Raw genomic sequence first — 26119 nt, 5'->3', positions numbered from 1 at the left:
TTTTTTAATCAGTTTCTGCACATGATGGTATATTCTGAATTATAAGAATATTCTACTAATGTGTTTATATCTAATTGCTAAATGCAAAACATAATTTGAACCACAAACCCATTAAAAAACAAGGAAACAATAACAAGAGTTTGATCAAAGATCAAAGCCCAAAGTTCCTCCTGCCCTGCCTCAGTCTACTGAATCACATTTTTCAAAAATGTAGACTTGAAAAACAATCGCAACCAATGAGGCTGTAGACGTTTGAAGGGTAATTCTTTATTCCAACTGGATAAAACAGGATGTACAGGGACAATGGAGACCGGATGAAAATATCTATTGTCATCTGAAGACAATAGCCAATGCAGAGGACCTATTAATCAAAGTAATTGGACAAAAGATAAGTAAAGCTCTAAACCACAAAATATATTCCCAGCATAGGCTCAGCTTTACCACAATTACAACAGCATAACTTCCCTAGTACAGACCATCACATTTTAGCAAGATAACTGGTAAGTCCAGTGGAAAATACAATTCTGTATAACTACCACTTGGTGAATAACTAAGCCTTTTAAGTAATTTCCAGAAACAGAACAAATCACTGCCAGACATCTGTATAATAAATGCTTTACCTCACTATTCAGTGAAACAAATACACAGTCCAACAATAGGTCTACAATACTTATTGACTGTAGCCAATATAGTTTCAAAGTAAACTGTGAAACAATCCAGTGATATGAAATCTTACACCAAGAAAGCATCCAGAACTAGTAAGAAATCGGAAATCTGAAAAAATGAAGGTTATGTACTTATCATAACTATAGATCCATATTGACTGATTTTTGTCCAGTTCACCTGTGAGTTGCTGGATTTAACCTTGGCACCAACCCTGAAGCTTTTCTGTTCCAGGACTCTGACTCCTTCCCTACCCATAATTCCCTCTACTCCACATCAGTATATCAGATTGAGTTTACCCCAATAAAATCACACACACACACACACACACACACACACACACACACACACACACACACACACACACACACACACACAAAATCAATCCCGTTCAAGGCTAAATTAGTACAACTGGAAGGCAGTCAGTGTGGAATGCTCACAGACAGGGTGTGCCAGAAAACTACTTGGTCACCACAATCCAATTTGTGTCAATTAGGAAGGGAGCAGGAGGGAGGGTGATTGAACCAGATGAAAATCAGCCAGCATGGATATAGAAGTTATGTTCTTACCATAACGTTCCATGTTAGTTGTCTTCTTCTCGCCTTCTTCTTGCTGGATGGGTTCGGAGCCGACCTCGGCTCCGACTCGGCCACTCTAAAAGCTCGAGAGTTGGTTCCACCGGCTCGAGGCTCCCCTTATATCCCATAATGCTAGGCGTGAGTTACCTCAGATCTCGTTTGTAAGCTAGGCCCAGCCTATAGTAGTAATGGAATAATTAGTAGCAAAGTCCACCTCTATAAATAAAGGAAAAAGAAGGGTGACCTACATCCTGATCCAGGAAATATGCACAGCAGAGCATATACCTAAGTACAGAGGTGGTAGAAAGAGAGGTCACAATCACAACTCCTCTAGGTCTGTCCAGGCCAGGGGCAGGAGGGTGGGACGCAGAAGAAGGCGAGAAGAAGACAACTAACATGGAACGTTATGGTAAGAACATAACTTCTATATGTTAAGTTGTCTATCTCGCCTTCATTCTTGCTGGATGGGACCGCGTCCCTAGCACCTTGTCCCGGTGGCCTAACGGAACAGACTCCTGAGAACAGTGGAACCAAAGTTAGCTTTATGCCTAGAAGCTAAATCCAACTTATAATGAGAAATGAAAGTGTGAGGAGTAGCCCAAGTAGCCGCTGCACAAATGGTGTCAATAGGCAGTCTGTCTTGGAAGGCTAAAGAAGTAGCCAAAGCTCTGGTGGAATGGGCCTTAGGTTTATCAGGCAGCTTTTGGTGTCTAATTTCATATACAAGGGAAATCAGAGATGTTAGCCATCTAGATAATGATACCTTTGAAACAAAGTCCCTTTCTGCCTTCTGCATAGGAGACAAACAGCTGGTCAGATTTTCTGAATTGTTTTGTTCTATCCAAATAGTACCTCAACTGACGATGAACATCTAGCCAGTGTAATTTTTGTTCAGACCTATTGGAATATTCTGGAAAAAGACAGGAGGTCAATGCTTTGATTTAGATTTGATGTCGAGACTACCTTAGGCAAAAAGGACGGGTTCGCTCGTAGGATACCCTGTCCTTATGAAACAATATATAAGGAGGTCGACAGCTGAGTGCTTGAAGTTCTGAAACTCTTCTAGCTGAAGTAATAGCTACCAGAAAGAGAGTCTTCCATGATAGCAATTTTAAAGAACAGGAGGCTGCAGGTTCGAAAGGAAGAAGAATCAAAGAAGTAAGAACTAAATTTAGGTCCCAAGGAGAAGGAGGATTTCTTATAGGAGGTCTGAGAAGAAAAACTCCTTTCAAAAAGGGTTTGCAAAGCTTGTGGGACATTAAGGCAGACTCAGAAATACCCACATGAAAGTTAGAAATAGCTGCCAATTGAACTTTAAGAGTAGAAGGAGATGAACCTGCATGGAAGAGTTCAGCTAGAAATTCAAGGACTATTTGGATGGAAGCAGTGAAAGGATCTATGTCCCTTCCTTGAGCCCAATATGTGAAGCGTTTCCACTTACTCAAATAAATCTTCCGAGTGGAAGATTTATGGGAAGCTATCAAAATATCTCGAACGGAGTGAGATAATTGAGGAAGCCTGGCTAAGGTTGGAACTGGAGGAACCAAGCAGTGAGGTTCAGAGAGGGAGGGAGCGATGTAACTGACCCGACTGATGGATCAACAGATCTGGAACTAGGTCCAGATGCCACGGTCGCTCAATATAAATTGATGTAGAAAGGGGAACCACACCTGTCGAGGCCAGTAAGGAGCAATGAGGATCAATGAGGCCTTCTGAACGATAGCTTTCTGTATCACTTGAGAGATTAGTGGGAAGGCAGGAAATGCATACAGAAGTCCCCGCCCCCAAACTTGGACTAGAGCGTCTCTGCTGGGTTGGCCTGGTAAAGGGAATAGAGTGAAAAATTCTCTGCACTTGCTGTTTTGGGGAGTAGCAAAAAGATCGCAGCAAGGCTGACCCCACTTGAGGAAAATTTCTCTCACAACAGAGTCTTTCAGAGACCACTCGTGAGGCATGAGAATAGCTCTACTCAACTTGTCCGCAATTTGATTGGACTTCCCGGGGATGTGCGTTGCTATCAGAAATCGCTGAGAAGAAATCGCCCATTGCCACAGTCTGAGTGCTTCTCGACACAGGGGGTATGACCTGGTTCCGCCTTGTTTGTTGATGTACCACACTACAGACATATTTGTCTGTCTGGATTGCAATCGTTCCCAAGGGAAGAGAGTCTTGAAGGGCTTGCAACGCTAAAAGCACTGCTCTCATCTCTAGAACATTTATGTGCAAGTGGCATTCGTTTGGTTGCCATGTGCCCTGGACCGTCCTGCCCTGATAATGCCCCCCCCACCCGATCAGGGAGGCATCCATTGTCAGAGTAGCAACCGGAGGGGGTGGAACAAAGGGTCTTCCCAACAAGAGCTGAGGGGAAGACATCCACCACATGAGATGATTTCTGCACGCCTGCGTGATCATAATGGTGTGAGACATTGGAAGTTGCTGGTATGACCATTGCGTGAAGAGCATCCATTGAAGGATCCGCATGTGGAATCTGGCTAACGGAAGCAGAGGTATGGCCGCCACCATAATCCCCAACACCTTCAGAACTAACCTGGCTTTGATTCTGTTGTTGTTGAAAAGGAGTGAGACCAGTTTGTGAATGTCTGCTATTCTCTGATGTGTTAGTCTCGCAGACATGTCCACTGTGTCCAGATTTGCGCCTATGAAAGTAATAGCACGACAAGGCGACAAAACAGACTTTTCGCAATTTATTGAAATGCCTAACTTTTGACAAATGCGAAAGGTATAATCTCTGGCCACCAGAAGGAGATGCTTGGTGGGAGCTGTGAGGAGCCAGTCGTCCAAATATGGAAACACCTGGAATCCTTGTCGTCTCAGGTGAGAAGCTACCACTGCCATGCATTTGGTAAACACCGGGGCAGTGGTGAGACCAAAGGGCAGGGCCCTGAACTGAAAATGACTGGTTCCCAGCCTGAAGCGGAGGAATCTTCTGGAGTGTCTGTTCATTTTTATGTGATAGTACGCATCCTGAAGGTCTATAGAGCACATCCAGTTTCCTTTGCCCAAAAGGGGAAGGATGGATTGCAGCGTGACCATCCGAAATCTTGTTTTCTTGACTGATCTGTTCAAGATACTGAGATCCAAAATTGGTCTACAGTCCCCTGTTTTCTTTGGAACTAAAATGAACCTTGAGTAGATTCCGGATCCTTGCTGGTCTGCTGGAACTGGCTGAATTGCTCTTTTTGCAAGCAGTTTTGAAATTTCCAAAACCGCTAGATCCCTTTGAGCGGTGGAACATCTGGAAGGGATTTTTTTGATTGGTTTGGAATGCGAAGAAAGGGGATAGAATAGCCTTCGGAAATGATGGACTGTACCCATTTGTCTTGAGTCAGGGATAGCCAGGCTTCTGGGTACAGTGACAATCTTCCCCCGACTGCCTCCGAAGGTGGGCAGTCGGGCAACACCTCAGGGATGCTGAAAGGGCTTGTCAGAGAAGGCTTCCCGATTGCCCTGGTTCTGCGGACCCCCCCTGCCCCTAGGGCGACGTCTACCATTGTTATTCCCGCCTCTGCCTCTGGCGGGGAAACGACTCTGTGCGTCAGGCAAAGTCCCTTGAGATTGTTTACGGAACCACATCTTTCCACCTTTCTGGCCTTTGGGGTAAGGCCTAGAAGGAGTAGAAAAACGGACTCCGACGGCAGAAAGGGTCTTGCCATCAGTTTCGCACCTAGTCAAGGTTTCTTTCACTTGAGGACCAAAGAGAGATGATCCATCAAACGGGGAGTTAGTGAAAGACGTCTTGAAGGGGTCCGCAAAATTGCATAGCCGCATCCAGGCATGCCTACGTAAGGCCACACCTGTCCCTGCGGCCCTACTCGCTCCATCAGCCGCGTAAGAAAGAAGGCGCATGGAGGAGTTGGTTATGGAGTTAAGGGTAGCCAGCTGCGTGTTCATCTTATCTTGAAAACCCGCAGCTGTAGGGTCCTTTAACATTTCACTCGCTTCTTTGATCAAGTCCCTTTGAAGACGAGTAAAATGGCATAGGTAGTTCAGCGAATGCATGGTAAATGTCGCTGACGAGAACATCCGCTTCCCGTACCTGTCCATGGACCTAGATTCCTTGTTAGGTGGATGGACAGGTACTGAAGGATCAGCTAGCTCCTTCTTAGTGGCAGCAGCTACCACCATAGCATCCACAGAGACTCCTTTTGTCAAGAACTGTTTGTCTGCTGGTGCCGTTATGAATTTGGAGGGTCTCCTGGGAGTGGGGTCCACTGAATCAGGAGCCGTCCATGCCTTCTTAGCAACCACCTGCATGAGGGGGTCAAAGAGGGGGGACACCCAGGAGGTGGAAGGGCGAGAGCCAAACGCCTCAAGATACACAGATTCATCCTCCGAAGGGTTGAGGGCTGGCCAATTTCCCCTCTGCTTCAGGATCTCTACAATGTCTGCAAATGAGACATCTTCAGAAGGGGAACAGGGGGAACCCTCAGAATCATCTAAATCTGTGTCAGATGTGATGGACTCAGGTGAGTCAATGTGTTTCCTCTTACACTTCCTCTTCCGAGGGGGCTCTTCTGCCAAATCAGGAGAGGCCTCGAAGAGGATGAAATCCCACAGGGGTTCCTGAGGAGCTGGCTCTCTGCGGTCCGGGATGAGGGAGTGAGTCGACTTGACCTGAGACACCGTGAGGGAGGGCGGACGGAGCCGACTGTGGAGTAGAGCCAGGCTCTAACACACTCCGCATGACCTCGAATGAACCCCTGTCAGGCAAAGCCAGAGGTCCCCGCTCCGAGAAGCTAAGAACCTCCCTCGGCACCGACAGTGATGGCTCGAGGCGATGTCGGAGCCGAACTCACCAGCGCCAAGCACCGAGAGGGAGAGGGGGTCGGACAAGGGTCCGATGCCACTCACCCCTCGAGCCGACGAGGGAAGTCCGGCGCCGAGATTCTTCCAAGGAAGAAATCGGAGCCGACGACGGAGCCGAAGACAATTGTATCGGCTCCGCCGCTATCACAGTCTCGGTTCCGACAGGACCCGCCTCCGAGCTCAAGAGAGTCGAAGGAGGAATATATTGATGGACAGGGGCAGGCATCGACTGATGAGTCGGGCTCTGAAGCATCTGGGCCAGTGCCTCGGACTTAAGAAGTCGACTCACTACCCTCTGAAGGTCATGATCCGACAGCCTCGATGACCTAGAGGAGTGAGATCTTTGGCTCCGTTCAGACAGCAGGGGAGATGCTGGAGCCGAATGAACGGAGCCAAGGGATGGTGACCTGGACCTCTTCCTAGTTGTCGGCTCCGAAGGTCTGGTCGGAGCCGACACGGAATTAATACCTCGGCTCCAGCCGGACCCTGAGGAACCACAGAAACTGTGGACTGAGACTCATCGGCTCCAGCCGGAGCCGATGTAGGCAGAGGTTTAGAAACCTTAGGTCTCGGCTCAGTTGTCGGAGCCGAAGACCTAGATGCCTTAGAGGGCTTCCCTGTAGACACAGAAAGGGAATCCTCTGGCTTGAGTAAGCCCCTTAAAATTTACTTATTTTTTCTTTCCTGCAGGACCCTGGGGCTGAAGCCATGGCAAACAGCACAGGAGTCCTGCAGGTGCAAAGGTCCCAGACAGTAGACACAAGAAGTGTGAGCGTCTGTCAGAGACATTTTCTGACAGCACGCATCACACTTCTTGAATCCGGAGACCTTTGCTTCTTTAGACATCTCAAAAGGTGTAATCACACACACAGTCACAAACACACTGATTACACCCTGTCTAGTTTAACTTAAAATAAAACAACTAACTAGGTTTTTTAAATTAAGAAAATATAACACACACACTCCACTAGGGAAAGAAAAAGGCCTGTAGGCCCAAGGGAAGAACTTAAAGTTCTTGTGGGAAAAAAACAGGAATTTTTAAGAAAGGGGATAAGAATTCCTCTAAACTAAGGGAAATACGTATAAATATTAAAATTAAAGGGGTTTTAATACACTAACTTTACAAGAAAAGTCACTTACCAAGAACCGGTAGAAAACCAACACCTCGATCGCTGTAGCGGCAAACGAGATCTGAGGTAACTCACGCCTAGCATTGTGGGATATAAGGGGAGCCTCGAGCTGGTGGAACCAACTCTCGAGCTTTTAGAGTGGCCGAGTCGGAGCCGAGGTCGGCTCCGAACCCATCCAGCAAGAATGAAGGCGAGATAGACAACTTAACATCTATTGTTATGGTAAGTATGTAACTTTTGTATCCAATGTTGTCTGTTTCATCCAGTTCAACTATGAGACAGATTACCAAGCTGCTACAGCTAAGAGATATCAAGGAAGGGCATTCCTGAGAACGGTGGAACCAAAAAACGACTGTGAACTGGACTGTACATCCTGTTTGTAGAGACACAAAGATGTGAACTGTTCACCAAGATGGTGCAGCACAAATAGAATCAATAGGTAGTGTACTAGAAAAGGCTGTCGGTGTGTTCATTGCCCTTGTAGAATGAGCCTTAGCCTTAGATTGTAGAGACAAGCTATTTTTATTCTAATGAAAAATAAAAGAAAGAAGTGCAGTCTGATACCATCTGGAGATAGTAACCTTAGCAACTGCTTTACCTAATTTAGGCTTTGAGAAAGCAACAAATGATCAGACTTTCTGAATGGCTTGTTCCTATGAAGACAGAACCTACGTTGGCGATGAACACCCAACATATGCAACATGTATTTGCCTTTGTTCGAAAATTTTGGGGAAAAAGACTGGTAGATGTATAGAATGGTTTAAATTAGCCTAGGATGCCACAGTGTACGGAAGGATGTGTTAGTTCTGAAGGAAACTCTATCTATGTAAAAAAAAAAAAAAGTTACACAGGGAAGTTTGCAAGAAAGTTGATGCACTATAGCATCCCTCAGTGACTGTTTCTTCAGAGGGATCAGGGAAAGTAACAGATGCATTTGTTGTCCAGGTAAGATGCAAGAAGACTGCAGCAAGCTTGGCCCTAGTGACAATGGTTGCCACTGTTGGATTGAGGGACCACTCTTAAGGCATTAATATAGTTTTGCTCAATTTGCACACTATCACATTGAACATCCCCAGTACGTACTCTGCAATCAGAAAGTGATGAGAAGATATCACCCCCTGCCAACCTCACATGGCCTCTTGACATAGCGGACAGAAAGCACTTTCCTCCCTGTTTGTTGATGTAGCAGTCTACTGACATGTCTGGCTGTACAGATATCACACCCTTGAGGAGGACATCCTGAAATGCCTGCAATGCTAGGAGGACTGCCATCATTTCCAAGATATTGATGTGAAGGCTGGCCTCTGCTGAGTCCATGGTCACTACAACCACAGGTGGATTCATTTGGAATGAACATCCTTCTGTCACTGAAGAAGATTTTATCCACCAGGAAATGTGCTTCAAGTGAGACAAATGTTTGTATGTAGTGGATGAATGTTTTGGGACCACTGCACCGCTAGATTCCACTGAGCCACTTTCATGTTAAGCCTGGCTAGTGGAACCATGACATCTGTAGAAGCCATTAGGCCTAAGAGGTGGAGAATTAGTCTTGCTGGCGGAGAAGGATGATGAAGAATATGAGTGGCTGTGAGGCACTGGGAGAGCACCCTGGAGTTGGAAAGCCTGGTGATCTGTAAACTTGAATCCAGGTGGCATGCAATAAATTATATCTGTTGAGTAGGAGTAAGATGACTTTTGGATAGGCTGATTGTGATATGTGAACTGGTGCCTACTGTTTTTGAATGTACCGCATCACTGCAATGTTGTCTGTAGTCAACTGCAGAGATCCTGGGAACCACAGATTAAGAAATTTTATAGCATGGATCACAGCTAACATCTCTGTCATTTATTTGTTTTAGATTGTCTGAACAGTTCCACAGATCTTGTACTTTTACCCTCAAAAAAACTACATCCTAAGCAAAATCTGAGACATTCGGAGTTACAAATAGACTATAACAGGAGGAAAAAAGGGGACACCTGGATTTTAACACATTGTCATTTCTAACAATGCAGTTCATTTTGGAAAAAGACCAAAACTGGGATAAAAAATTCTTGACAATGAGAACATTGGGTCCATATGTTTTTTAAAAGCCATTGAATTTTTCTCATGTGTAACCTGGCTAGAGGAATCATTAAAATCATGGAAGCAAAGAACCCTAAAATCCTGAGATATTCCCTGGCTGAAGTTACAGACTAATGGAAAAAGCCCAGGAAAGTTTCCATATAAAAAAAATCAGCCTTCTCCTAGGTAAGGAAAGCCTTTTACAAAGAAATGTGTAGAAGGTACACAATCTTGTGTGACAGAGTCAAGGAGGATTTTTAAATATTTATCTTGTACTCCAGACCAGTAAGGACAGAAGAAAATGAAAGTTATATACCCAACATAATGACAGATCCATGTTGCCTGTCTCAGTCTGGTTCAACCTGAGGGGCTTTGGATCCAAATCCAGCTGATTCTAAAGCCTTTAGCTTGTCTAGGCTCCGCCTCCCTTACCCATACCCAGTGCTCCTCCATCACCTCCCCAGAGTAAGTTTGCCCCATGTGAAAAAAACAGAATGATACAACACATCCAAGTAGTCCCCACTTCCTCCACAGACACAAGAAAAATACCCAGGGGAAAAACGAGACTCTAGGCTGGCTGAATACACGAACCCCTGATGTCCATCATCACAGAGGGAAAACTCAACAAATCATCAATAAGGCTGGGGCAAGAGGTGGGAAAGTTGAACCAGATGGAGTCAGACAACACAGATCTAGTGTTATGTTCAGTACATAACTTTCGTATCAGATGTCATCTGTTCCATCTGGATTCAACCAGTGGGACAGAGTCCCCAGCCATGATAATTCCTCAGGAGGAACTAAGGACGGATATTCCACAACTAAGTAGAACCAAAAGAAGCCCTGGACCTGGACTGTATTTCCAGCTTATAATGAGACATAAAGGTATGATGCCTAACTAAGTTGCAGCAATGCAGATATCATCCATAGGTACTTTAGAAAGAAAAGCTATAGAAGTAGCTACAGCCCCAGCTGAATGATATTTAGGCTTTTGTAGAAGAGTCTTGCCTTTCAGAGATTGCACAAACAAAATACAATCTGACAGCCATTTGGATAACATTACTTTAGACAATAGTGAGCCCAGTCTGGATTTTGAGAAGGAGAGAAACTGGCTAGATTTTCTTAAAGATTTGGTACAGTCAAGATAAAATAGCAGTTGCCTATGGATGTCCAGACAATACAAAACTTATTTTCCCTTGTTGTAAAAACTGGGAAAGAACACAGGGAGATGAATGGGATTGTGAATGTTATTACCTGAAGCCATCTTAGGTAAAAAGAAGGATTTATATGAAGAGAAACCCTATCCTTATGGAAAATTAAGTAAGGAAGGAATAAATCAAGTGCTTACAATTCTGAAACCTTTTTGGCCAAGGTAATAGCCAACAACAACAATTTTTTCCAACACAATAGCTTCAAATCTGAGGAGGCTGAAACTTCAATGGGGTGGGGCAGTTAAAACCTGAAGAACAAACAGCAAATCCCAGGAAGGAATTAGATGCCATAATGGAGGATGCAGAAGAAAAGTACCTTACAGAAAAGCCTGGGAAATCTTGAGAAAAGCCAAGGACATATTAACTCTACCCATATGAAACTTTGAAATGGCTGCTAACTGAAACTTGATAGTAGAGAAGCCTGTGCTGAACAACTCAGCTAGGAAATCCAAATCTGACTCCAAGGGAGCCAAGTCTGTGCCCACAAAACAAATCTCTTCCATTTACTGGCATTCACTTTTCCAGTGGATTCTTTCTGAGATGACAACAATATACAAACCACTGCCTGCAAAAGTTTGGTATTCCTGGCCATCAAGGGAACTGAAGGAACCATGCAGTCAACTTGAGGGAGTGGAAGTTGGAGGGATCCAGCCCAACTGGATGAGAGGTGAGACATGAGATTCAGAACAGGATCAAACATCCATCTAAGAGGGGTGATTCAGAAGAGGCCACATGAAGGGAAACCACACCTGGTGAGGTCAATAGGGGGCGATGAAGATCATTGAGGCTATGCAACGCGCTGCTTTCTGAAGAAACCACTATCAGGGGAACTGGGGGGTAAGAATAAAGGAGACCTGGGACTGGGCAAATGTCAAAACATCCTTGGGTGCCTGTCCCTGAGGAGAAACAAGGGCATAATACCTGTTGCCCCTGGTGTTGGATGGGGACACAAATAGATCTCAACACGCTGTGCTACAGCACCTAAAGATCTAAGCTGCAACTTCCAGATTCAGGGGCAACCTGTGGGGCAATACAATACTCCTGCAGAAGCTGTCGGCCAAAATGTTGGACTTCCCTGGGATATGCATTGCCACCAGAAACCACTGAGAGAAGATCACCCATTGCCAAAGCCTCATGGCCTCCTGACAAAGAGGGTAAGAACGTGCTCCCCCTTGTTTATTGAGGTACCAGATGACCGATATGTTGCCTGTCTGTACTACAATCATACCTCAGGAAAGGGTGTCCTGAAAAGTCTGCAATGCTAGGAGGACCACTCTCACTTCCAGAACACTGATGTGAATGTGAGCCTCTACAGATGACCAGAACACTTGAGCAGTCCTACCTTCGAACCTCCCCCCCCAGGAGGGTGGCATCTGTGGTGACTGTGGCTGAAGGAGAAGGAATTACAAATGGTTTCTTTTGTAGTACTAACATATGCTAACCACCGCTGAATCTGTTCGTGGCATGCTCTCATCAGCCGTATTGGGAAATCCAATGGATGTACAAGGAGGGACCACTACAAGGCCACTGTCCAATGCAAGGTGCTCATGTGATATCTGGTGAGAGGGACCACTCCTATCAATGCTGCCATATGACCCAAAAGCCTTAGAAATCCAGAGAGAGTTCCCGAATCCTTGGAGGATGTTGCTGATGAAACAAGAAGTGAGAGGTATAGAGAAGAGCTCTACCTGACAATGCCATAAGGTGGCAATGAGATAACAGAAGTCTTCAGCCTGCTAGCTTTATATGTAGAAGCTTCAGGTTCAATGGTAGAAAGGGGGGAGGGGGCTAGGAGTACAGGTGGCTTTCCTGAAAACCTAGTAGTTTAGAAAAACTGTTCTCGTGTCTGGGGTGATAATGATAGGTTTTTTTTGGTCTCCAACGAGATCATGAGATTGGATCATCTTTCACTTAATATATGGTCACACCCTAGTAGGGAACTTCTGTGAATACTGAGCAAATAGAGGAGGTAAAGGAACAGTTTTGTTGGAAAAAAAACATCTTTAAATGGATCTAGTAGTGAATACCACGTTTGTAAGGTCGAGTGTGTTTATAGAGGAAGATAAAGTCTGTTAAAAAATATACATTGTAGAGCCGGATCGATTGAAGGTCTATAGAAATATGCAGATAGTGGGCAACCTCAGTGTGGAAGTGTGTGATGTAAACTCGTGTTATGCAAAAATGTCCACAGTTCCAGACTTATTGTTGGGAGGATGGATAGAGGGAGTTGAATATCTTCCTGCTTAGTGACATCAGTTACTAGCGCTGTGTCCAACAGAAGTTCCATATTCCATAGGGAAGGAAATGCTGTAGCAGAAATTTTGGGGAACCCTTCTCTCCTCCATGAGAGACCCCATAAAAGAGTCAGAATACCCACTCCTAGTAGATGAACTACTAGGGTTATTTCCTCTCCAAAAAAAACAACTATTCTAGAAGAAGTGTTAGGCAGGATCTGAACAATGGAGAAAATGGCCATCTTAGCATAAGGGGCCTTCACTTAGCCACTGCAGAGCAGAACCGACAAGATAGGCATGTGGGGCAATGAACACACCTCCTAATCCCCCAAAGCAGGGAACTGTAAAAAAAAAAAAAGCCCAACCAAATGCGCTGGACAAAGGCCCAAGACAAGGACATAATTTTTTTTTTTTTTTTTTTAATGTTTCCTTTCTAAATTAGAAAGTAGCCAGAGTAATAGGATCCATCCCAGCCTGTATCCTTTTAAAGTCAATGAATACCACAATTTAAATTCTTGTATCACTCCAATGATCTGTCCAAACCATGAGGAACAGACTAAAAGGGACTAGGCCAAGTTTTGGACACCCTGCAAAGACCTAGACAGCCAAGAGGCATGTTGAAGACCTGGGTGCAGGAACAACAACAAAGAAGCTGTTGAATCCACAGCTCTCAACTTCTTAGAGCAAGAGATCTGGACAAAGCCATAAAAAATGGGGGAACAATGTTTATATATTGTTCCTACAAACCTAGAAAGTTGGCAGAATAACTGTTTTTGCTTTGCATGAGCATGAATTTTTATGAAGGATAGGAAGTCTGAAACTCACGTGTCTGTCATTATTTTCTAACTTTAATCTTTAATGAACTGCTAATGACTTGCTAAAAAAATACACTTTTATGAAAAAGGGATGAAAAATATGAGGCAGAAATCTGGACATTTTATGAAATCTTTACAGCTGAGAGGTATGGCTGGATCTGAGGAATGCCTCACCAGTCCAGTATTTCCGGATCCAAGGGAGTCTGATCAGAGAACTGCCTAGCTATCCATGGATACCCAACATCCATCCAATCCCAGTCTTAGGATCCAAGGATAAAGCTGGACTTTTTCTGAAAATATGTGCAGTTGAGAGGCATGGCCGGATCCGAGGAATGTCTCTGATCCTAAGAAAACTACACCGGTCCAGTAGCTCCAGATCCGAAGGAGTCTGATCCAAGAACTGCCCAGTTCTCCAGGGGCACCCAACATCCTTCCGATTCCAATCTTAGGATCTGAGGAAAGGAAAAGAAGAAGAAGAAGCAGTAGACGTCAGACTAATCAGATCTGACTGCAAAAAACAGGATCTGAAATAGTCCACAGATGTATCCGATCCAGGAAGCTGTGCAATATGTTGTAAAATTACAGGCAGTCAGCATACAAACATAGAAGATCTTATCGGAGCCGCAACTGTTAGATTCGAGGAGGACTTGGGATCTGACAGGGGCCTAGTAACTCCTCATTTTTCTTTTTAAGCATACATTTTTTTTTTTACAGGGGGTTGAGCCCCAAAAGAAACAAAGAAAGAAACTGTGGAGTGCATGAGGAGACATGCCATAAACTCTTCTGCTTGATAGTCAACAGCCAACTTTCAGTCCATGTTTGACTCGTCAAGCACATCCACAGCAGCTCCAGACCACACAAGCTGCCAGCGGTCCACCATGTGGTTGTCAACATACCAACACAACAAAAAGAAATTTCGAACATAGCCAAGATAAAGGGACAAACTTTGAAATCATTGCTTTTACAACCCAGCTCAAGTGTTTCAGTGTATAGGAGAAATGTTCATCTGTACTATTATATTTACAGTCAGTGAAGTGTAGCTTACTGGTTGAAAATCTACAGAGATAGGATAGATAGGATCACTGTGGATCCAAGAGTCAGTGTGCCAAAGCATTTCTAATTTTTCATAGAAAATCCAGACATCTACCATGATGTCTTGATAAATGTATGTTTGCAAAAACAGTTACACTACCTTTACTTGACAACAGAAGGAAACGATAACCCAAGCTAATCAGTCCTTAGGTATATTCAATGAGTATCTGCTGTGATTTTTATCTTTAAAATTAAACTGTAATACAGATATGTGCACATGACATTGGCTAGACTAGAAGGTTTAATCTAACCAATAATTTCCTTTGTGAAGTTGGAAACCTAACTGGTTGCCCTCCTTCAGTTAACTATATCCTCACCATCTGCACACAAAAGGGACCAAAAAAAAGGCAATAATCTGCACACTCTGAAAAAGGGACAGCCATCGTATACAATCCGTGAAAAGACCTCTCAAACTACAACTGCGAGGGAAAAAAAATACTGACCAGAAAGCCGAAAAACAGTTTTCCTGAAGGAGAAGCTCAGAAACAAACGTCCACCAACTAGAACAAACACCAGAACTACAAAGGAGGCACTAGAGAGAGCAACCAAAAGAAACTAATACATAACTATCTCTTTTCAACATTTCAATTGTAAGGATCACAGAGGGAGTAAAGGAGAACAGAAAAAGACTAAACAAGAATGAATTAGCTAAAAATCAGCCTAAAGTAAATAAACAAAAGTTCTCACCACTCAAGACTTACGATATCTCCATCCCACCTCGATGGCGGCAAACAAGATCTGAGGAGTTAGGGTTACTGTGGTGTATTATGGGAAGAGGGAGGAGCTCAAGACTAGGATCCAAAGTCTTGGAAAAGCAGCAGAGTCGGATCCGAGAATTGGATCTGGATCCGTCAGTGAGGAAGACTGAAAAGGACAACATCAGATCTATATATTTTACAGCTAAGAAAAAAAAAAAAAAAAACATTTTATGCTAATGTGTTCATTTAAGCCTGGAAATCTGTCAGCTTCTAAAATAATTTGCCAACAAGTTTCTTTACATTCAAGTAAACTCACTCTCTCTCTATCTCTATCTATATCTATATCTATATATCTGCCACGGATATTATCAAATAATTTATCCAAAACAAAAAAATTCAATTTCTTAAAAGAAATACAGTTAATGGCATGCTTAGCTTAAGCATTTGTTGTACCTTTATTCTTAATGGCTAAAACTTGTTCATATACTGTTAGTAAGCCCTCTATTGTTTTTCTTACATAAAAAGCAAGACATGAATCACAATAAGCAAAGTAAACCACGGCTTTAGTTTTACAGGGATATCTACTATTAGCTTCCAAAATTCTGCCTGAAGATTTCACAACTGTACTACTACTGGACATACATCTACAATACTTGCAAGATTGACAACAAAATGCACCAAAAGGTCCAGAATCATTTGGAGTATCAACGTTGTTGCTGGTCCAATTAAAAAAGGAAAATAAATTAACACATTTTTTATAAGTAAAACTAGGTGTAAAACCTTTTGTGGTAACCAGTTCCTTATTACCCAAAATGATGGTCCATTGGGTATAATAATATTTTTAATTTCTTCCATGTCTCTGCATATAGGCAATGCAAACTAGTTTTGAAAAACTGTAGAATTATTTTTTTTTTCTGAACTTGATAGCCATGCAGTAGAATAGGCAAAAACTTGTCCATGCATTTATTTATTTAACATTTGTTTACCAGGAAAGTCCGACTTGGAATGAGACAATTTTCAGCGGAGACCCAGGGGGAAATACTCCAGATACATGTCTTTGTCACATGGGAGGAAACAGCAACACTCGAAGGAAACTCACACAAATGCAAAGAGGACATGCAGACAATGCACAGAAGGCACCCCAGCTGAGAATCGAACAAGAGAACCTTTTGCTGTGAGGCGACAACACTACTGCTGCACCACTGAGTCGTCCAGTATGCAGGTGCAGCAAGGAGTTCCTGCATGAGATCAACGATGCCTTTGTTGGTGTTACATGGAGCTAATCATCCAAGTAAGGGAAGACCTGAAATCCCTGCAGCCAGAGCCAGGCCGTGACCATTCCCATGTACTTGGTAAACACCTGAGGGTCTGTGGTGTGATCAAATGGTAGGGTCCTGAACTGACAGTGTTTGTTTCCCAGACGGAAGCTAAGGAACCTCTAAGAACACCGATCTTTATGCAACTTTAGGCATCCTTGAGGTCTGTCCAGCACATGAAATCATCCTTCCTCAGAAGAAGCAATATGGACTGCACCATGACCATCCAGAACTTGGTCTTTTTGACAAACTGTCTCACATTGCTCATGTCCAATGTTAATAAAAAGAATCTTGACTAGACCCCGGATCCTATCTGGTCTGCTAAGACCTCTTGGATGACTCGATTTACGAGAAGCTTTTGGAACTCTGCCACTAAGAAGCATCAATGATGGGGTGGAACATCTAGAACTTGTTTTGGGAGACCTTTTGGAAATTCTATAAAGGGGATAGCATAACCTCCAAATATGACTCTCAACACTCATGCATCTAAGGTGATGGCCTCCCAAGCTTTGGGGTGGAAAGCTAGATGAACCAGACTGCCTCCCGTGGATTGCTGAAAAAGCCTGCCAGAAAAAGCTCCACTGAAGCACTGACTCTGTGTATCTCCTCTGCCCCTAGGGCGGTGACCATTATGACCCATCCCCTGACCTCAGGAAGAACCTTCCAGAGCAGCATCCTAGAAAGAGAACTGCAATGTCATTAAGAAGAGACACTTAATCCTTTTCTGATTCCTAGAGAAGGATCGCTGGGGGGGTGGGGATGAAAAAGAGAATGCAGATGGCAGATAGTGTATTCTCATCTTGTTCATTCCTTGTCAATGCATTCTTAACTTTGGGTCCAAACAAAGAGAACCCATCAAAAGGGGCATTGATGAAGGATGCTTTGAAGCAGCCTGCAAAGTTGCGCACCCACATCCAGGCATGACCCCTCAATGAAATTCCGGAGCCTGCCGCTCTGGACACTCCATAAGCCACATTCTAAATTAATTTCACAGAAATGTTGGTGATGGAAGTCAAGGTGGATGAAAGAGTCTCTAGCTTCTTCTGGGTGTCAAGAGACTGCTGTGTCATGAGGGTGTTTGACACTTCTAGGACAACATCACATTGAAGCCTTGTCGAGTGTGATACGTAATTAAGTGCCCTCAAAGTAAAGGTGGATGAGGCATAGGCTCGCTTCCCTAATTGATTCAGCACCAGAGACTCCCTATTCAGGGGGTGAATTAAGGAACTCTCTTCAGAAATCTCCTTCTTGTTGGCTGCCACCACCACAATGGCATTGACAGCTGGACTCTTGCTCCAATGAGGCCTGTATTTAGAGAGGAGCAAGAACTTTGTCTGTTTTAAGAGAGATTGGTTCTACTGTGTCGGGCTCCTTCCATTCCATTCCCTCTGGGACACCAAATCTGTGGGCATGGGAGAACTACCCAAGGCGTGGATGGGCCTATGCTAAAAGCCTCCAGAAAAACTGACTCCTCTAGAGAGATGGCGTTGTTGGTCCAACCCTAACATTGGCGAAGCAGCTCCAATAAATCACCGAGAGGGATCATCACATAGGAACTTACAGGAACCCTCTCCTTCCTCAAGGTCAGTATCCTGAATGAGAGACCATAGAATCCAAGTGCATCCTCTTGCACTTTCTTTTCCCCAAAATCTCTGGCTCCAACAAAGCTGAAAAAGAGGGAAAAGATTGGAGTAAACCCCAATGGGGCATCCTGGAGGTTAGTTGACACAGGCTGTCCGGGAGCAGCCTGATGACTGGTCAGTGGAATAGATGGAGAATGGGAGGGTGTGTTGGCTGGAGACACCAGGCCCCTTCTCTCTAATTGAGAAGATTCTCTCCACAACATCAAACACAGAGGGCCCCAGAATTGAGGGTACCAAGGACAATCCCACACCCATTTCCAGGCCCAACACTGAGATCGGCACTTAGCTAAGGCCAAATCTCTGAGAGGAAGAGACAGTACCAATGCAGGAACCATTAACCCCCAACCCAGAAACTCCAGCTTCTATGCCATGGCTCCAAGGTGCCAACAGCCCTGAACAAGTTAGGGTTGATGCTACCAAGGAGCAGGATGGAGCCTAAAACTGTCAGGCTGCCAGATCCGATTCACAGGATGGAAATTCAACTGTCTTCATAGACCTTGGTTCCAAAGAGAAAGAGAAAGGAAATTTGAATGATGGAGTGATGGTCCCGGAGTCTGTGTTGGACCCAATGGGATGCGGGCTAACTGCATCAGTGCCTGCAAAAAAGGGGTGCATCAACTGCTCACCAACCTTGATGACCAGACAGACAGGACTACCAAGGACAGCTTTGAGGGTCTGCACAAAGAGGACTCCACATGTCAGATCTCAGCCAGAGAAACTGGAGATGGGGAGGACTCTGGCAAGCAAGGAGAAGGAGTACAAGGAGAAAAGGGGGACACTACCATGCCTGAAAGTGCCTCTTTTACCAGAAAAGGACTATGCATGCTCGGAGCCAGAGAACTTTTCTGAGAAGCTTTCAGCAACGAAAGAGATTGGCTTCGAGATATCACAGCCGATGCCAAAGTACCTGGGGAAGCGAAAAGACAAGAGACCTTCAGATCCAGGGAACCCAATAGAGCCATCATTGAGATGGAAGCCAAGGAAGATCTATTGGAGTGCCTGTCTTCTCGTGGCTGAGGCTTCTCAGGCCCGGTCTTGGGATCCAGGAAAGAACCTTTAGAAGCAGAAGTATAAGAGGTGGATGGCAAAAGCCCCTTAGGGATGAACTTAGCCTTGCGTTCCTTAATAAATTGAGATCCAAACCTCTCACAGATAGAACAACCAGAGACTAAATGCACCAGACCAAGGTAATAAGCACATTTGATATGTGCATCCTGTAAGGGCAGTTTATGTTGTCCACAGGAGATGCATTTTTTAAAATCTCTTGTCCACAGTAACACTCAAAATCCCCCCCCCCCCATCCACCACACACACACACACACACACACACACACACACACACACACACACACACACACACACACACACACAATATTGGTATCCAAGCCTTTGGAAAAAGTACCAGAGGAAGCCACAACACAGCCCTGGGAAAATGAGCCTTTACAGAAGCAAAAAGGTTTTTCTCATGAAAGGGGTAACAAAAAGAAATAGCCTTAGAAACCCATGAAGAAATGGGTCTGCTTAAAAACAGCCAAGCCTAGAGATTTAGAATGAAAAGAAATAAAAAGTTGCTCAGACTTGTGAATGGCCTTAGTCTTATCCAAATAATAATCGAGCTGTCTATGCAAATTCAACATATAAAGAACCTTCTCACTACCAGACTATGGAAAAGGAAAAAATGTGGGCAAATTAATAGACTGATTAACAGACAATTCACTAACCACCTTGGGTATAAAAGAAGGATTAGTATGAGCAGACACGCTGTCCCTATGAAAAACTAAAGCAGGAGGAAAAGCTCTAAGGGCCTGAAGCTCAGACACCCTCTTAGCTGAAGTAGGGGCCAAAAGAAGAACAGCCTTCAATGTACAATGCTGCAATGAAGCTGAAGCTGCAGTCTCAAAAGAAGACTGAGTCAATTTTTCAAGAATAAATTTAAGGTCCCAGGAAGGAGGAATAGGTTTCTTGGGAGGTCTAATATGAAGGACACCCTTAAGAAATTGTTTGGCCTTAAACCTAGAGGCCAAAGAGGGAGTCAAAGGCAGACAAGCAGAAATAGCTGAAACGTGAGCTTTAACTGAAGAATACACCAACCCAGCATGCAGCAATTTACACAAATAACAGAGAATCAGAGGAATCTCCACAGAAAGTGGATCCAGGTGATGAGCAAGGCACCAGACAGAAAATCTCTTCCATTTGAACATACAGGATTTCCTAGTAGTGGGCTTCCTGGTCTCCTGCAGAACCTGAAGCACATCCTCACAAAAAAGATGCCTAAAAGTAATCAGAACCCTATCACCCACATTGTCAGATGAAGTGTCAACAAATAAGGATTGATGAGAGACCCCCTTGTCTTGTGTGAGTAGGTCCACCCTGTGAGGTAACTTGTGGTGATTGCTTTTGACTAGGTGCAAAAGAGGAGATAACCTTTGGGGAGTCTGGCTCTGTCTTGAGCAGGACCCTTGGTATGAGAGTAAGGGAAGGGAATGCACAGAGAGACATCCCCTTCCAAGGAAAAGAGGGGACATCCACCTTCCAGGTCACAGGAATTGGGACTCTGGTGCAAAAAAGAGGAATTTCCAACTGCAACAACTGTAAAAACTGTGAAACAAAAGAAACGACCAGCCAGTATACCAAACAAATTTAATAAAACTCTGATGTCTCAGCAAAAAAACCTTCAAGGAGTAAAGCACGTTACAAAACACTTGCCTTAAATACATAAAACAATTAACACTTAATTACACAATTAAATAAGCAACATCCAATTGCATTCTTCATTTAACCCTCTAGGGGATAAAGTATCGAATTTTAAAATGTAAATGGATTCTTTCAATAACAGCTGTTTTTTTACTACAGTTAAATCAAATTGGGAAACCTTTACTTTCTCTAATATAGTGTCCTGTAGCCCCTTACTATTCTCCTGATGGACCATATTAAAATGTGTAGCTATTGAAGTTTCTGCTTTTTTGTTTGAAATATCTCTTACATGTTCCAACAACCTGATTTTAAAATGTCTCTTGACCTCCCCAATATAAACTTTATCACAGAGGCATCTCAGGGCATATACAACACCCTCTGTGTTGCAGTTAAAATGGTCACACACTTTAAAAAATATATTATTCATTTTCGAAAACTCTTTAACCACGTTTATAAGCTTTGCACCTACCACAAATAAATGTTCCATGAGATGGGAGTATACAGTATATTTATAGGGGGGATGATAAATCTACCCCTTACTAAAAAATTGTGTATATTTTTTCCTTTTCTATAAGAAACAACCAGCTTCTCATCTAACCATTTTGAAACATATTTTGAGGAAATTAAATAATGTCCAAAAATGTTTTACCTGGTTTACAACTTTGGAACTGAAGCAACTGTATGTTGTACCATAATAGATGGTTCCATCTTTTTCCGTTCTACTCATTATTTCCTGGGCATGCCTTCCTCCATAAGATGTAAAAAAGAGGAATTTAACTGGTCAGAGGGGAGGCAAAAAGGTCTACATGAGGAGTACCCCACTGATGTCCAAAAACAATTCACTGTGAAGCGTCCATTCGTGAGCCTGTGTTATGGACCTGCTCAGACAGTCTGCCACAATGTTTTGCTCTGAAGGAATAAAAACAGCCTAAAGAGTCACCTGATATTAAGCAGCTAGATCCCAAACTTTAAGAGCTAGTCTGCACAGAATGTAGGACCATGTCCCCCCTTGGTGCTGATGTACCACATTACTGTGGTATTGTCTATGAAGGTTTTCAGAGTCCCTGGAAGAAAAAAGGGGATGAAAGGCTTGAAGGACCAGAAAAAGAGGTCTCATCTCCTTGATGCTGATATGGTATGACCTCTGATGAATGGGCCAGAGGCTCTGCACCTTGAGAGGGCTGAAAAAAGCACCCGCCCCATGTCTAAGGCATAAAAAAAAAAAGAGTTCCTGAGAGGGGACTGGGGGCTGGAAAGGACGCCCGGGTTGAGATACAGCTGATGAATCCACCACCGAAGCTGTAGCTGGAGGTAAGGAAGAAGAAGAGCTAGAAAGTTTAGGGGATGTCAGTGTCGGAGTCAGACAGAATTTAGGAACCAGTGTAACTTTCTCATATGGAATCTGGCTAGAGGTAACACAGCAATGGTGGAAGCCATGAATCCCAGAGCCCTCAGAAATTCCCTGGCCGTAATTGAGACTCGAGGAAGAAGGGACTGAAAAAAAGGCAATTAGAGCTAAGAGTCTTGGGCAGTAGCAGTGAAGCCAGCATAGGCATGGTCTGGAGCCTGCAATTAAGAAAAAAACACAATCATGAGAAGGAGTAAGGACAGATGTCGGTAATTTTATTGTAAACCCTAGGCTCTGCAAAAAGTAAACATAGTAAAGGTGCTGAAGCTATGTCCATGAGGAGGAATCCTGAATGAGTAGGTCATCTACATAAGGAAAGATTTGTATCCCCTCATCCTGCAAAAGGCAATCACAAGAGTGAGACATTTGGTGAAAATCCTTTGGGCAGTAGAAGGGCCAAAGGGCGAAGCAGAGTTGAAAATGCAACTAAGAAACAGAAATGCAAATATTTCCTGAAATGGGGATGAACAGGGATGTGAAGATAAGCATCCTTAAAATCCAGAGAGATTGGGAAAGCCTAAACAAGTACAGGAAACAAGAGACTGAAGAAACAGCATCCGGAAGTAAAGGATTTTCAGAAAGGTGTTGAGCTGAGAAAGGTTGAAAAGGGGCCTCCAGGTGCCTTCTTTCCTGGGAACCAAAAATATTCTGGAATAAAACTTGCTCTCCTCCTGGGGTGAGGAAACTGCTTGGATGGTGCCTTAGACAAAAGCCCTGAAGTACATCCTGAATGAAAGACAGATGTTCCTGTGGAGGTTGGGGAATGCCCAGAAAAGGAGGATGGACAGAGCCCAAGAATCCTGAGTAACCATTAACCAATTGGGAAGAGATAGGGAAAGATGAAGAGATAAAGGTCCCTGACTCAGGATGGAGGGAAGCAAATAGACAGAACCTAGCTTGTCTAGAAAAGGAGGTTCCTGAGGAGTAGGAGTCTGAGTAGACTTAGCACTAGGAGCCCTTCTAGAATCCTTCTTACCTTTGGGAGAAGGGTGAGACTGCTTATAAACAAAAGCAGGCTTACAGGGATAATTTCTCTGAAATTCAGAAAAAGAAGAATCTAAAGTATGCGTCAACGCCTGCAAGGCCTTGTCCTTGTCGTGCAGGGATTTTAAAAAGCACAGGAGCTGCAGAACCAAAAAGAGATTTTTATTATCAGGGAAAGCATCCAACAGGTTCATAGGTAGGTACTAGGCTATCGGCCCTGGGGCCTATACAAGCCCAGCCAAAAAGGTACCCTGGCTTTTGCCACCCAAGAAAATTATTTTCCTGTGCCACTGTCGAGCAGAGCCACAGAGGTGATCCCTGGGCTGAATTTCCTATTTCCCATCCAATCATCAAGATTTTTCTTGAAGAGTGCTAATGAGGAGCTTTGTTTGATACAGATAGGTAGTTTATTTCAGAGTATGGGAATCTATCCCTCTGGCATGTTCTGTTTATTGTGGTGACAAGGTTTAGGTCCCTAGAGCATGTAGCTCAGAGGGATTGGGATTTCTTTAAGTGGAGCATGTCCAACAGCTCTGGGTTTGACATAGCTTTGTATTTTAGGCAGAGATCACCTCTGAGTAGGCAATATGCGATGGAGTAAAGCTGGAGTTTTTTGTGACGGTCTGTGTAAGGCATCTGTTTGAGGCCGGTAATCCTCTTTGTGAGGTATTTCTGGGGCCTTTCCAGTTGTTGTAGATATATTGTGAGGTACATACCAAAAGGGGCATAGTACTCTATAATGGGTCTAATGAGTGATGGGTAGAGGGGAACAATGACCTCTTTTTTTCTGGATGAGAAACCTTTTGTGATGAGGTGTGCCACGTAGAAGGATTTCCTGACTACTGTGGCGATGTGATTATCAAAGGAGAGACTACTGTCCACCTGTGTCCTAAGGTCTCTTATCACACTTTCGGTGTTAAGTATACTACCGCCTATGTTGTAGTTCATGGGTACAGAGTTTTTACCAAAGGGGATGGCAATGCACTTTTTGGCACCGAGCTTGAGGCCATGGCTTTGACACCAGACATCTGTCTCAATGAGGCCCTTTTGTAAGATGTCCACATCGTTAGGAGTATCGATTATGGCTCCTAGTTTGCAGTCATCTCCGAACTTCATTAGCCAAAGACTTTCTGTGTTAGCCTGTACTTCAGAGAAGTAGATAACAGACAGGAGAAGACCCAGGACTGAACCCTGTGGTACTTCAATTGTCACTGGTCTGAAGTCGGATTTTGAGTCTGCTGCTTTCACAGTGTGGGTTCTGTCAGTGAGCCAGTTGGCAACCCATTTTGTGACATAGGGATTTATACCTAGTTTAGTGAGTTTATCTATAATTCCAGAGTGGGGGATGGTGTTGAAAGCCTTGGCAAGATCTAGATAGGCTGTGTGAACCACCTTACCCTTGTCTACGGCTTTGGTGACTGCTTCAAAGACGTCTATCAGGTTTAGGAGACATGATCTGCCTTTTACAAACCCGAACTGGGTGGGGTCCAGAGTTTGGAGATTACCAATGTGTTTGTTTATAAGTTCCATGATGATACATTCCATGGCCTTGCAGACCAGGCTCGTCAGGCTAATGGGGCAGTAGTTCCCAGGGTCCGTGGTGGCTCCCCCTTTGTGGTGTGGGATAACCGTTGCTGTGCGCCATTCAGCAGGCACAAAGCCTGAGGTGAGGCTATGATTGAACATGGTACTTAGGTGGGGTGCGAGTTCGTTCTGTAGTTCGTGTAGAACGCAGCCTAGGATGTTGTCTGGTCCCATGGATGCTGTGTTCTTGGCTTTGGAGAGTGTGGTTTTTACCTGTGTAGCCGTGATTACAGGAATTTTGCATTCTTCCGGTACAGAGATGGGCTCTTTAGGGGGTGAGAGGGGGTAAAGTTAGCAGTGAACTTATCTGCCAGGATGTTGGCAATATCAGTTGGGTCTGTACATTTAGTGCCATTGTGCTGTAACGCAGAGCAGATCTGAGTGTTGCCATTGAGATTCTTGACATAGCTATAGAATGCTTTGTTGTTGTCTTTAGAATCAGTGGCGATTTTGTTTTCGTAACTAACTTTGGAGGATTTCATCAGGGATCGCAGCTTCTTACTGAGGCTGACCAGGGAGCTCCTCCACTCATGGGATTTTACTCTCTTTTGCAACAGTTTCTTCCTTCTGTTGTACAGTTTGTTTATGGCAGGGGACCACCAGATTGGCTTCCTTTTTTTTTGGAGGATAGCATCTTGGTTCTGTTTGGGATAACACGATCCATGCACATTTGTAAGTGCATATAAAGTGCAATTGTGTAGGACTCGGTAGTTGTAACTGTATTGTCCATCTGCATGGGTGTCATGAAGTTCACCATTTCTGTCTTAAGAAGCATGAAGTTGGCTTTGGAGACATTTTTTACCATGGTTTCCTTAATGGGGGCTGGGGGCAGGATGTGGATATCTAGGGTAATTAGCTTATGGTCGGATCGGACCAATGAGGCGTTGACTTTAGGTGTGGAACACCGGTCACTCATGTTGGTAATGTCTAGATCTAGGATATTGTTGCCCCTGGTGGGGGTGTGGATAAGTTGATCCGGGGCATTGGAGTTTATGAATTCCAGAAAGCGTTGAGCGAAGGAGTTGGTACATGAGTAGTTTTCCCAGTTAATGGTGGGATAGTTGAAATCGCCCATTATTAGGGTGTTTGGTTGAACCCTAATATTTTCCAATACATCAAAAAAAGAGGAGTGGGAATCCTGGGGCATGGTGGGTGATCTGTAGCAAGCTACAATTTGGATTGC

The 26119-nt window shown here is 44.0% G+C and overlaps 1 protein-coding gene across 3 annotated transcripts in view; it reads right to left on the bottom strand.

Moving 5' to 3' along the window:
* B4GALNT1 (beta-1,4-N-acetyl-galactosaminyltransferase 1) overlaps window positions 1–26119 on the bottom strand; it is a 2012712-nt gene that overhangs the window by 1407406 nt on the left and 579187 nt on the right. The gene's annotated exons all lie outside the window — the stretch shown is intronic.

Source organism: Protopterus annectens, chromosome 9.part0 (assembly GCF_019279795.1).
Source record: "Protopterus annectens isolate FY-2018-M chromosome 9.part0, PAN1.0, whole genome shotgun sequence".
Taxonomy (NCBI): domain Eukaryota; kingdom Metazoa; phylum Chordata; order Ceratodontiformes; family Protopteridae; genus Protopterus; species Protopterus annectens.
This window is presented reverse-complemented; position numbering and strand designations above follow the sequence as displayed.